Genomic DNA, 10,361 nt, shown 5'->3' on the forward strand with positions numbered 1-10,361 from the left:
CGTTCAAGGACTTTCCATCGCAAGGTTAGCGTAAAAGCTTCAACGGCGAGAGGGAGACGTCAGAAAGCTTCTGCCTTGGCAACGGTGAAGTTCAAGGTTAAAGGCTGCTGTCTCTTTCGCGCCTTGCCTTTGACATTGCCAATGCCAATAGCAACCCACCACCCACCTACCAACCCATCCACCCACCCACCCACTCACACACGCACACCTATGAGTGTATGCCTCAAGCCCCGTTGTCTTTGCATACTTTGCGGCGCGTGGAGATGCTTATTGTCGAAGGCAGCTGGACCTTTCTTACGCACCTGCTGCCATCCTGACATTTGACCTTGTGCTGCTGCTCGTCTGCCGCCCATCTCTGTCGCACCCCATCGCTGCCCGCCCTCCATCCCGCTCGCACACCTCCTGGCCGCTGATTACATTGCGGCGCGTGACTTTGATTTGATTTTTAAATGATTCTTTTAGCAGCTCCACTCTCTTTTGCCCATCTAGCCCAGGTTTTGGCATCGTTAAAGGTCAACAAAAGGACGACGCTTTGGCTGCTTTTTATCACCATCAGCGGGGGGAGAGGGCCGATGAATCTGGTGTGGAAAATGCCAACAAAGTTATATTCCTTTAATGCAATTAAGCCACGTGTCGTCGTCAAAGTTTGTTTTATTAACTTGTCTTCTTGGAAATAAGTGCCCCGAATTGGGGCCGAAGATGGAGAGGAGAGGTGGTAGTGGGCGAAAATCCCAATAATGCTCTTGACTTAATTGCGTAAGAGTCGTTCTCAGTTGAAGGTTTATCAATACTATAATAGTGATACCTTTATATAATTTAATTTCGTTGAATTTTTAAAAAATTCCGTTTAGGTGATATTAGGTAATGATTCTTGTGAAGCATGTTTCCACTTTCATTTCATTTAATGGCTTATATTCTTAAATTTTATATTCAACATCTTATAAGAAACCTGATACAAACTTAATCATTCTTCTACCTATAAATCATAGCTACATAGTGGTTTTAGTTTTCCTGCTTTTTCCATTCAATCTACCGCATTTACCCTAAACAAATTAATTAAGTATACGCCACGTTCGGAAAACCATAGGCAATTTTTCACGCCCACATGGCCTCACACCCAACTCCCATCCTCTGACACAAGTCAAGCCATTTATTCAACAGGGTTTTCCAGAACAGTTCGTTGGGTTTCAATTAAAATCAAATAAATTGCCCAAGTTGGCCAGCAGACGTGGATAACCGCTGTTCTGCGGAGGTGGTGGGAAATGCTTAAAAATAGTTCCAGGCCAGTTCCGACCACCGGTGACCATGAGAAAGCTTTCCCAAAGCGGCCGGCCGGCTCAAGATTCCATTAGAAAGTGGTGCTGCTGATGATTCAAGAGGTGTTGGATGGACAGTGTTTTCATTACTCTATCTTTATCTGTTTGAAACCTATCAAATCATATTTTCGCAAATTGTTTTCTTATCAATAATAATAGAGCAATAGTTTTTTAAACTGTTTGCGAACTGCGGTGAACTAATCATATTACAGTAGACCGATAAATGATATTAACGACTGTATATAGTTTTATAAGCTTGGTAGATTTGACTTAATTAACAGTTTAGTAACATTAGATATAAAAAGTATTATGTATCTTTACACTTTTAAGAGTATCTTCCCAAGACGCTAGCTGTATCCAGCTTTCCGAGTGCCATAGTTATAAATTTGACTTTATTAAACATTAACGAATAATAGTTTAGTTACATTAGATAGATAATCAATGCATATCACTCAAAAGTATTAAGTATCTTTGTAGTTGTAAGGGTATCTTACCAAAACGTTAGCTGCAGATAGCATTTCAAATGCTATAGTTATAAATTTGACTTTATTTAAAATCAACGATTAATAGCTTACTAATATTATATAGATAATCTATGCATATCTCTTAAAAGTTTTAAGTATCTTTACACTTTTACGAGTATCTTCCCAAGGCGCTAGCTGTAGCCCGCTTTTCGAGTGCCCTAGCTGGCAGCACAGCGCAGAGCGATGATGACCGTGGCCATGGCCGTGACCGTGGCCGGTACGTCAATGCAGCGAGGTGTGTGGCAAGGTCACAGCTGGCCGAGTGGGTGGGAAGAGGAGTGGTAGAGGGGTGGTAGAGGGGTGGAGGAGGGTGGGTCGCGGTGCAAGAGTCCTTGCACTTGAACCTGCGCACGCGGCCGCTGCATGTGCCCCTTTCAACGGAATGAAAATGGGGAGGGTTGCCATCCACAGCCGGGTGGGTTTTTTGACCTTCAGCCGGTGAGCTTTTCCAACGAGCTTATTTTTAGTAACAGGTTCAGTTGGGTGGAAACCCCAGAAAGGGACGGCAAGTGTGCGCTGCACTGAAAGGTCATTCGTTTGGCTCTGGATGTTCAAGGTCATTGCTGCAGCCGGCAATCGTGGCAATCGTGGAAATCGTTGCCCCACAACGGTAATTGCCCCTCTACGTCCAGGGGGTGAGGAAGGGTGGGCAAAGCGAGGGGGGGTGGGCGTTGACATTGACGCAAATTGCCGAGGGTCAAGTGCAGTCGAGTGCTGACTGCGTAATAAGAATGAATCAAATTAGTTAAGCGCCACTTCTGGGCGCACCACTTGGGAAGACGCTGGGGTGCCCATAGGGTTTTCATGGGTGACTTTGTGTTTTCCATTTGCTTAGCGAATGAGGCGCAGGGAAAATCAGTTGAATATCAATGAGCTGTAATGGGAAATCGAAGATGTAGACTGTATTTCTTTGACCTTCACACATATACCCTATAGTCGATAGCTTATACCCATAACTCATTGATTTTGGGCTTGCCTCCAAATGCTCATTATATAAGAATATGGGAATATAGGAGTTTTAGAACTTTCGGTGCAAAATAAAATTTGTTACCAGGCATTTTATGGTTTCGTAAAGCTGACATTATATTCAATTATAATTTGACATCCAATTCATTCCGACTTTTAGAAGAATCAGGTTGGAACAAAAGAGATGTCTCAATTTGTATTCAAATTGCGTTGTCTTTTCAAAGTCTTCACATAACCATGAATGGGAGATAAGGGGGTGAGTCAGTCATTCAACCCCCTAGAAAAACCCCTCACATCTGTTTGTTCTATGCAGCAAAGCTTCTTAAGAACCTTCCTAGACCTCTTATGAGTAAGCGAAATGGGCAAAGTTTGCGCATACGTGGAAGTTTAATCATCGCGCTGAATTTAATCAGGGGCAAAGAAAAAGGCCGAGCAATCACTGCGATTCATGTATGTATATATACACATATATGGCTGAGTTCTTTGTACCGCATATGTACATACATACATTCATATACGAATGGGCATATATTTAATATCAAATGATATGCAGAGCACAATTAAAATGTGGACGCTCGTGTCAGGTCATAGACCGATGGAGAGTCCATCGAGATGCCGTTCGCTTCGGGCATTGTCCTCCACAAAGCGAGCCGAGGGATCTCCGGAGGAAGCGGGCACTCGCCATCATGACGGAACAAAGTACTTACTCGCCCTAATTAAGCGGTCAATGGGCAGTTCAAGGGTGCGGATCCCGAGATCCCGAGATCCCAACATCCCATCATCCCCGGGGACCTCCAGTGCTGCGGTTAACGTTAATGGATTAGGGGTATTCGAGATGCCCTTCGGTGTGAGGTTCATAAAAAAAACTTATCTGTAATCTTAGCTAATTTCTTTTCAATTGAACTCATGCCACGAATTGAGTTGAACGTAATTGTAGTTCATGTTTAGATATCTTAAATATATTGACTCTTACTTACTTTTTTCGTAATATAACCAGTACGAGAAGCAATGCAACTCACGCCTATCTCACATTCCTGATACTGCATACAATCATTGATTCCCCCGCTGAATTCAAGACAGAATAAACTCAACTCCGGGGTAGCAAGCAAACTTTCAAGTGCATCGGCGACAAAGAATAAAGGGAATCTGGGAAAGAAATATGGGGAATTGCAATGCCAACGTCAGCGACAAAGTTCATGGTCTGCCAGCTGCTCTGCTCTTCTGCTCCTCTGATTTTCCAAGATCTTTCTTTTGTTTGCGGTCGTTTTTTCTACATTTTTACTTATTTTTTTTCCATTTTGAGACTGGTGCAGAGGAAGCGGCTAATAAGTGCAGAGAAAAGACAAAAGTCGGCCGGAAATACGTTGGCGACTCAATCAAGTTGTCCTTGGCGGCCCCAAAATGCGTAGGCTACTCAGATTGTGGTCAGATTTCGGTATTACACCATGTAACTTTGTTCTGGATACATACTGATTCAACCAAAAATAAACTAAGGAAGCTGGATAGGCAAGTTATTCCTAACTAAAGTTGAAATTCTACCAAAAAGTGAAAAGAATGTAATGTGTAAAGACAGAAAATACAAAGAATAACTATACTCTTACCGAGTATGTATGTCATGTTGGTATAAACTTACTCATGGTTTAAAATACCTTTTATATATCTATGGACAAATACATATATAAGTCGGGATTTACTCGTACTGATCGTTAGAAGTACCAGACATTGTTTCAGCTGCACTTCAGCCAGAAATCTCAGCGATGAGACATGAGGCACTTGGCCTTGGCACGAATCGGCGAGGATATCAGACCATATCATACCATCTCATCTGGGCGAGTCCTCTTCTTTGGAACCCCGCACTTGTGGTCCTCCGGGGGGTCGCTCTTTTTTGGGGCGTGATTTACGGCGGCTTTGCGATGAGTTATGAAAACAACTCAGCACTTCAGCACTTCAGCAGTTGAGCATGTTGCGTTTGGCTTGAGTGCGATTCGAATGCGCATCACGTCTTCCTTCTTTCCAGCGCTGAGATGAGAATTATTCGGGCAATTACAGGGACAGACAGTGGGATATGGGATATGGGACCTGGAATCTGAATTCTGAATTCAGGGCTCCCCCTCTGGCCGCATAATTCCTCGGGCTTATGCAGATTTCCCTTATGCAGTTGCGCTCGAACTGGAATTGTAAGCAGGCATTGAACCCGTTCCTCAGCTGCCATAAATAGAAAACGACTTGCCAGCGATTCTATTTTCTTTGTGCCCGCCGAGTAGCTAATTCATCCATGGGTTGGGTTGGTCCATTGACTCCCCAGGAAGCTGGAGCTCCCTTTGTTTACTATTGGTTAGCCCGCCGGTTTCTGTTTACTGCACATTTTTGTTTCGCCATTTCATCGGCCCCTTATCGGCCACTTGGCGGCAATTATAAAATAATAATAATAAACACGTTAGCCCTCGCCCGCCGGTCGGAGTTGTCAACTCTTGTTTACGGCAGCTGGGTGGAATGAACGCCTGCGGTTTGTTGATCTCAGCCGACCGAATCGCAGATTCTGGAGAGCATCTGGATGGGGAGCCTCTGCTCCATCCCAGGCTGAGATAGCCACTCCTGGACTGGGGACAGGAAATGAGTTCAGCTGAAATCTGATCCATTGCTCAAGAAAGGGGATATCCATTACCGGGATTATCTTCAGGAAATGTACTTATTTACTTAAGGGCGGGCTATTGTCTTTCTTTCAGGGCGCAAAACAAACATTTTCATTCTAGAAAATAATGACTAAAACCCTATATTTAGATATCGAAGATATTATTGAATTGAAATAAAGAAGGAATCATATAAATTACTTTGCATTGCAAAAGTCAAATTCACATAAGATTAAATTTATTGATCATGAGAGCAGATATTGTTTCTTATTCACATCTTAAGATAGATTTTTCTTTTACTTCGACTTTATGAGAATATAAATGCCACAACTAGCTTTAGATATATGCAAATATTTTTCCTCCTGTCCAGAATTACCAATGGAATCCATATGTGAAACCTCTCCCGCTCCCGACCCATCAATGTGCCCAGTCTGGTAGACCGATCCAGACTTGGGTCAGGGTCACATATTTATGGCACTTGAAGCCGCACAATGAAGAGCGCCGTGGAATTGGGTCAAGTTTGGTGGGGCCACGAGTTCGGCAGAAGAAAACGAACTGCCGCAAACAACTACAACTACAACTACAGCAGAGGCAGCAGCAGCAACAACGATACTTGCAGCAACAACTTTGCCAACAACCGAGAGCAAGCCACGACAAACAACGGCGCACCGAAAATTGAAGTCAAGGTGTTGTCGAAGGTTTTTCCGCACTGCGAGGGCTCTGCGGGTATTTAGAGCGTCAATATTTGGATCTGGGCGTTGCTAAACAGCCGCAGCGACTTCGGCTTCGCTCCGACTGACCTTAGGTCTGTCCCTCGGTCTTTATGTCCATCTATCTGCCATCTGACTATCTAACTATCTGGCCAACTAGCCAACTAGCCAACTAGCGGACTGCGATTGCTGTCGGCGCTCGGAGATCCAACGGATTTGGGTTGGGCGCTTGAACTTGAGCGGGTAGATCGGCTATATCGGCTATATCGGCTCAGAAGGCTGGCCGAGATGGGAAAAGCGAGCCAAGAAGCATTCGAGAGTCGCCCGCATAAACGAATCACGGCCGACCCCCGGATCCAATCCAATCCAATCCAATGCGATCCGATCGCATCGGATCGGAACCAGTTTTCCTTCGCATATCTCAGTGATTCGCTTCTCGATCGGCCGGCCATTCATTCATATGGATATGCACCGTACACCGTTATACAGCCACTTCCGATTTCGAGTCGCCGCTTGTTTGTTTATCAGCGCGATTTACGATTCCAATTCCGATTCCGATCTCGAACTCGAACTCGGTTTCAGTTTCAGTTTTCATCGGCCCCCAATGACAAGTGACAGCCTTAGTTTCAGGCGGTGGGGACAGCCCATCTATTGCGGCCCACTTCCTCAACGACTCCGCCAATTAATCACAGCCAAGCCGGCGAAATTATTTATTAACCCCCTAAAAGCGTCAACATAATCGGCAAAGAGCGCCAAGTGATTTAGTGTCGAAGATTGGATTTGCCAAATTCGTTTGCAGATAACACCTTAATTCATTAATTTGCCAAAAGTGTACAAACTCTATACACTTTTACACTAAACCATTTTTGTTTTTTAAGTTAATGATACTTGCATGTGTACTGAAGAGTTCAAGGAAATGTTCATTTTCTATATTTAATGGAATATAAAAAGGCTCAATTAGCTAAATAAAATACCCAAAAGTTCATTCAATATTTAGCATTGAAGTGAGTAAATATTATTTATTTTATATTCCTTGTTCAAAGGTGAAACCCAGGTGATCGGTACATTATCTCCGTGTTGTTGAACTGGAAATATTTTGTTTTTCTTTATATATGTATGTATGACGAAATATTTAGCAACAATTAAATCAGCTTAGTTCACAAACATATTGTGTGCGTACTTGTTTATTATTTTAATAAAAAGGCTATTACCGTTGCATTAGTTCCGTTAATTACTGAATTAATTGCTTTAATAAAATTAATCTAGTTATGAAAATTTTTAACTGATATTGCAGTATCTGGGTATATTGTCATTAGATGTAGATCATTTTATTAATAACTTGGAACTGTTAATATAAAATGGAATAAAAATGAAAAAAATTGCTGAATATTCCATTAGGTTATAGGGAATTAAGTTATTAGTGATTATTAGAGTATTAGTGATGTATTTTTCCCAAGAGCCCAAATGTTAGAATCCATAGAGCAGCAACCAATTATAATTATTGCTTGAGTCTGAGCCAGTTTTCACTTGAGAAGCTTTTTGCAGGTTCGCGAATTTATCGACGTTCTGTCTGGCACGGCAACCACTGCGCACACAGATACGCACACCCACAGACGCACAATTGGACTCGCAGGCACACACACACACACGCACACACACCTATCGACAAACGTCCGTCTCACAAAAAAGGAAAAAAAAAAAAAAAAGAAAAAAACGTAACCTTGATCTTGGCAATGTGATAACCTAACCTTGAACAGTGTATTTGATTTTGTTGTCTCTGGCTTTGCTTTTTGTTTGCTTTTTGCTCGCTTTTTGCTTTTTCTTTTGTATACATTTTAATGCCTTTTTACTGGGTCTCGCTGCTGCTGGATTTCATTTTAGAATCTGCTCTTTGGCCAGCGCTGTCTGCACTTTCAATTAAGCCCCCAGTAGAACATGCCCCCACCCCCCAGCAGCGCCCACTTCCCTTGGCGCCAAAAAGGCAAAAGGCCAAAGGGGCAAAAGAGAAGATCATCGCCACAGCGATTAACGATAAGCGACAGCTGCTGGTCAAGCGTTTTGGCTTCCGCTTTGCAACGACTTTGGAAAAACAAAAGTAAATAAAACAAAGCAGCGGCTCGAGGCAGATACAAAAACTACTCACCGCCATCCAAGTTCAGCTCATTAATTAAAAGCACGAGCGAGCCCCCAGCGCTGATTATTCAGATCTTTTATTTTATGACTCGTTGTGTGATTGGAAACGACCCTCTCACTCTGGCACTCTGATCCTCTATCCCCGTCTCTGTCTGCCGTGCTGGTGCCGTCTTGGCGCCGTGCTGAACGGGCTTAAATGGCGAAGAGCCACGGCCTAATCCGCGGATTCTGCTCGGAATGGTGGCATCTGATCTGATCTGGAAAATGTCAAGTTCGCAGCTCAAGACGCATGAGCAATGCCCGCGAGTCGTGACTAAATGGAGGTGTTTCGAATGCTACTGCCACACACGATTGCGTCTTAAAACCACAAAGCTGCTAAATCTAAAGTTAATTATTTATTATTATTTAATAATATAATCCCACTCAATGAGCTTCATCCTAAAGTATTTAAATATCTTATGCGTATCGTGTGCATCCTTCTGATTGCTAATGATAAGAATTCAGTGGCAAATAAATACAATTAAAATATAAATATACTTTCAAATGCGTGTCCTGAGAATCGCACACCTCACCATCTTCAAATTCTGAGGTGTAGAATGTGTAGCATGTGGAAGAGTACTTCTCCCCCAAAAAGTTCCAGTGCTTTCTTTCGGCTTTCACTCGCTTTCGACATTCTGTCAGACGTCAGACGTCAGACTGGCCCATAATCAGTTCGATTTCATTTCAGTTCAGTTAAGTTCAGTTCGCTTATTCATTGTACCCCGGCTTAGTACTCGTATTTTTCTGATTGTCATGGCGCGTCCTTGACCTTGGCCATAAACCCGAATTTTGAGCTTCACTTTGTTCCCTATGTGCTTCTTTCTTTTCAAAGCTGTTTTCGAGGCGGTTTTTTATGCGCGTTTCTGTTTGCCGACTGCTTTGCTGTTTGCTAAATTATCGCTTATTATTCAGTGTGGCATTTGTTGGTTTTAATTTTGTTAATTAGATAAATAGAAATGTGTGTTGTTTGGTACCGGGCCGGGGGACTTTCCATGCCGGCCTTCACCTTGCTGTTATTTGCTAATATTTTGCCAAATAAATCAGTTAGCCCATAAAATTCTAAGTAAATAAGCTACGGAGCAAAAACAAACGTCGCAAAGTAATTCAGCTTGTGGAAATAAAATTGGAAAATAAACATACAGCTGAATGCAAAGTTCGAGTACATTTGCTTTGAAAAAATGATATTAAAAATTCCGTGCCCATGTCTGACTCTCTCTGATTTCAATGCACTTTTTTTTATTTAGCTTTTTATTATATATATATTATTTTGTGATTTTATAAGGTACCGAGTTACTCCAGACAGTAACAAAACAAAAGCACGCGGCGTCCTTGAAAATGCGGCAGGCCGCTAAACTCAAAAACGCCAGCAGCGACGCAAATAACTCAAAATGCACAGGGCGAAAACAGGAGGGACATTGCCCGGAAAGAGACGGCAACAGCGGAGCGATAGAGACGGGTAGTCGAGCGAGTCAACAGAGCGAGAGCGGTATATGTGACGCAGCTTGCATCTGATTCAGCTGGAGTGCAGAAAGCGCACTTATTGCTATGCACTTCAATTTCCATTAATTATATGGAATGCAAGCCAGTACATTTACCATCTATAGGAACCCTTTTTTGCGCCCATTTTATTTCACCTTATTTAAATAGAAATGCCATGCAAATCGCGGCCGTGTGACCCTTTGAACTAATTGCATATTGCACCCATACCCATTAGCTCAACCTTTTTTGCCTATAAGTTAAACACAAATTATTATTCAATTTCAGTCGATAGAAAAGTTCGTAAGAATACTACAAATACAGAATCCACTCATCTAAAAATAAAAATTAAACCATAACATTTTTCTCGGAAATAGTTGTGGGTCATTATTTATTCGCACTTGAACTAGTTTCACTTAAAGACCGGGGTAGGATACTAAAAATATTTTACTATGATTGTTATCTCAAACGGAATTATACGGTATTTCAGAGACCTTCCTGTAATTGTTGCTTTCGTTCCATTTCATTTCATTTTATTTACATTTTTAGTTCGTTACGATGAAATGG

The sequence above is a fragment of the Drosophila teissieri genome, chromosome 3L (assembly GCF_016746235.2).
Source record: "Drosophila teissieri strain GT53w chromosome 3L, Prin_Dtei_1.1, whole genome shotgun sequence".
NCBI lineage: Eukaryota > Metazoa > Arthropoda > Insecta > Diptera > Drosophilidae > Drosophila > Drosophila teissieri.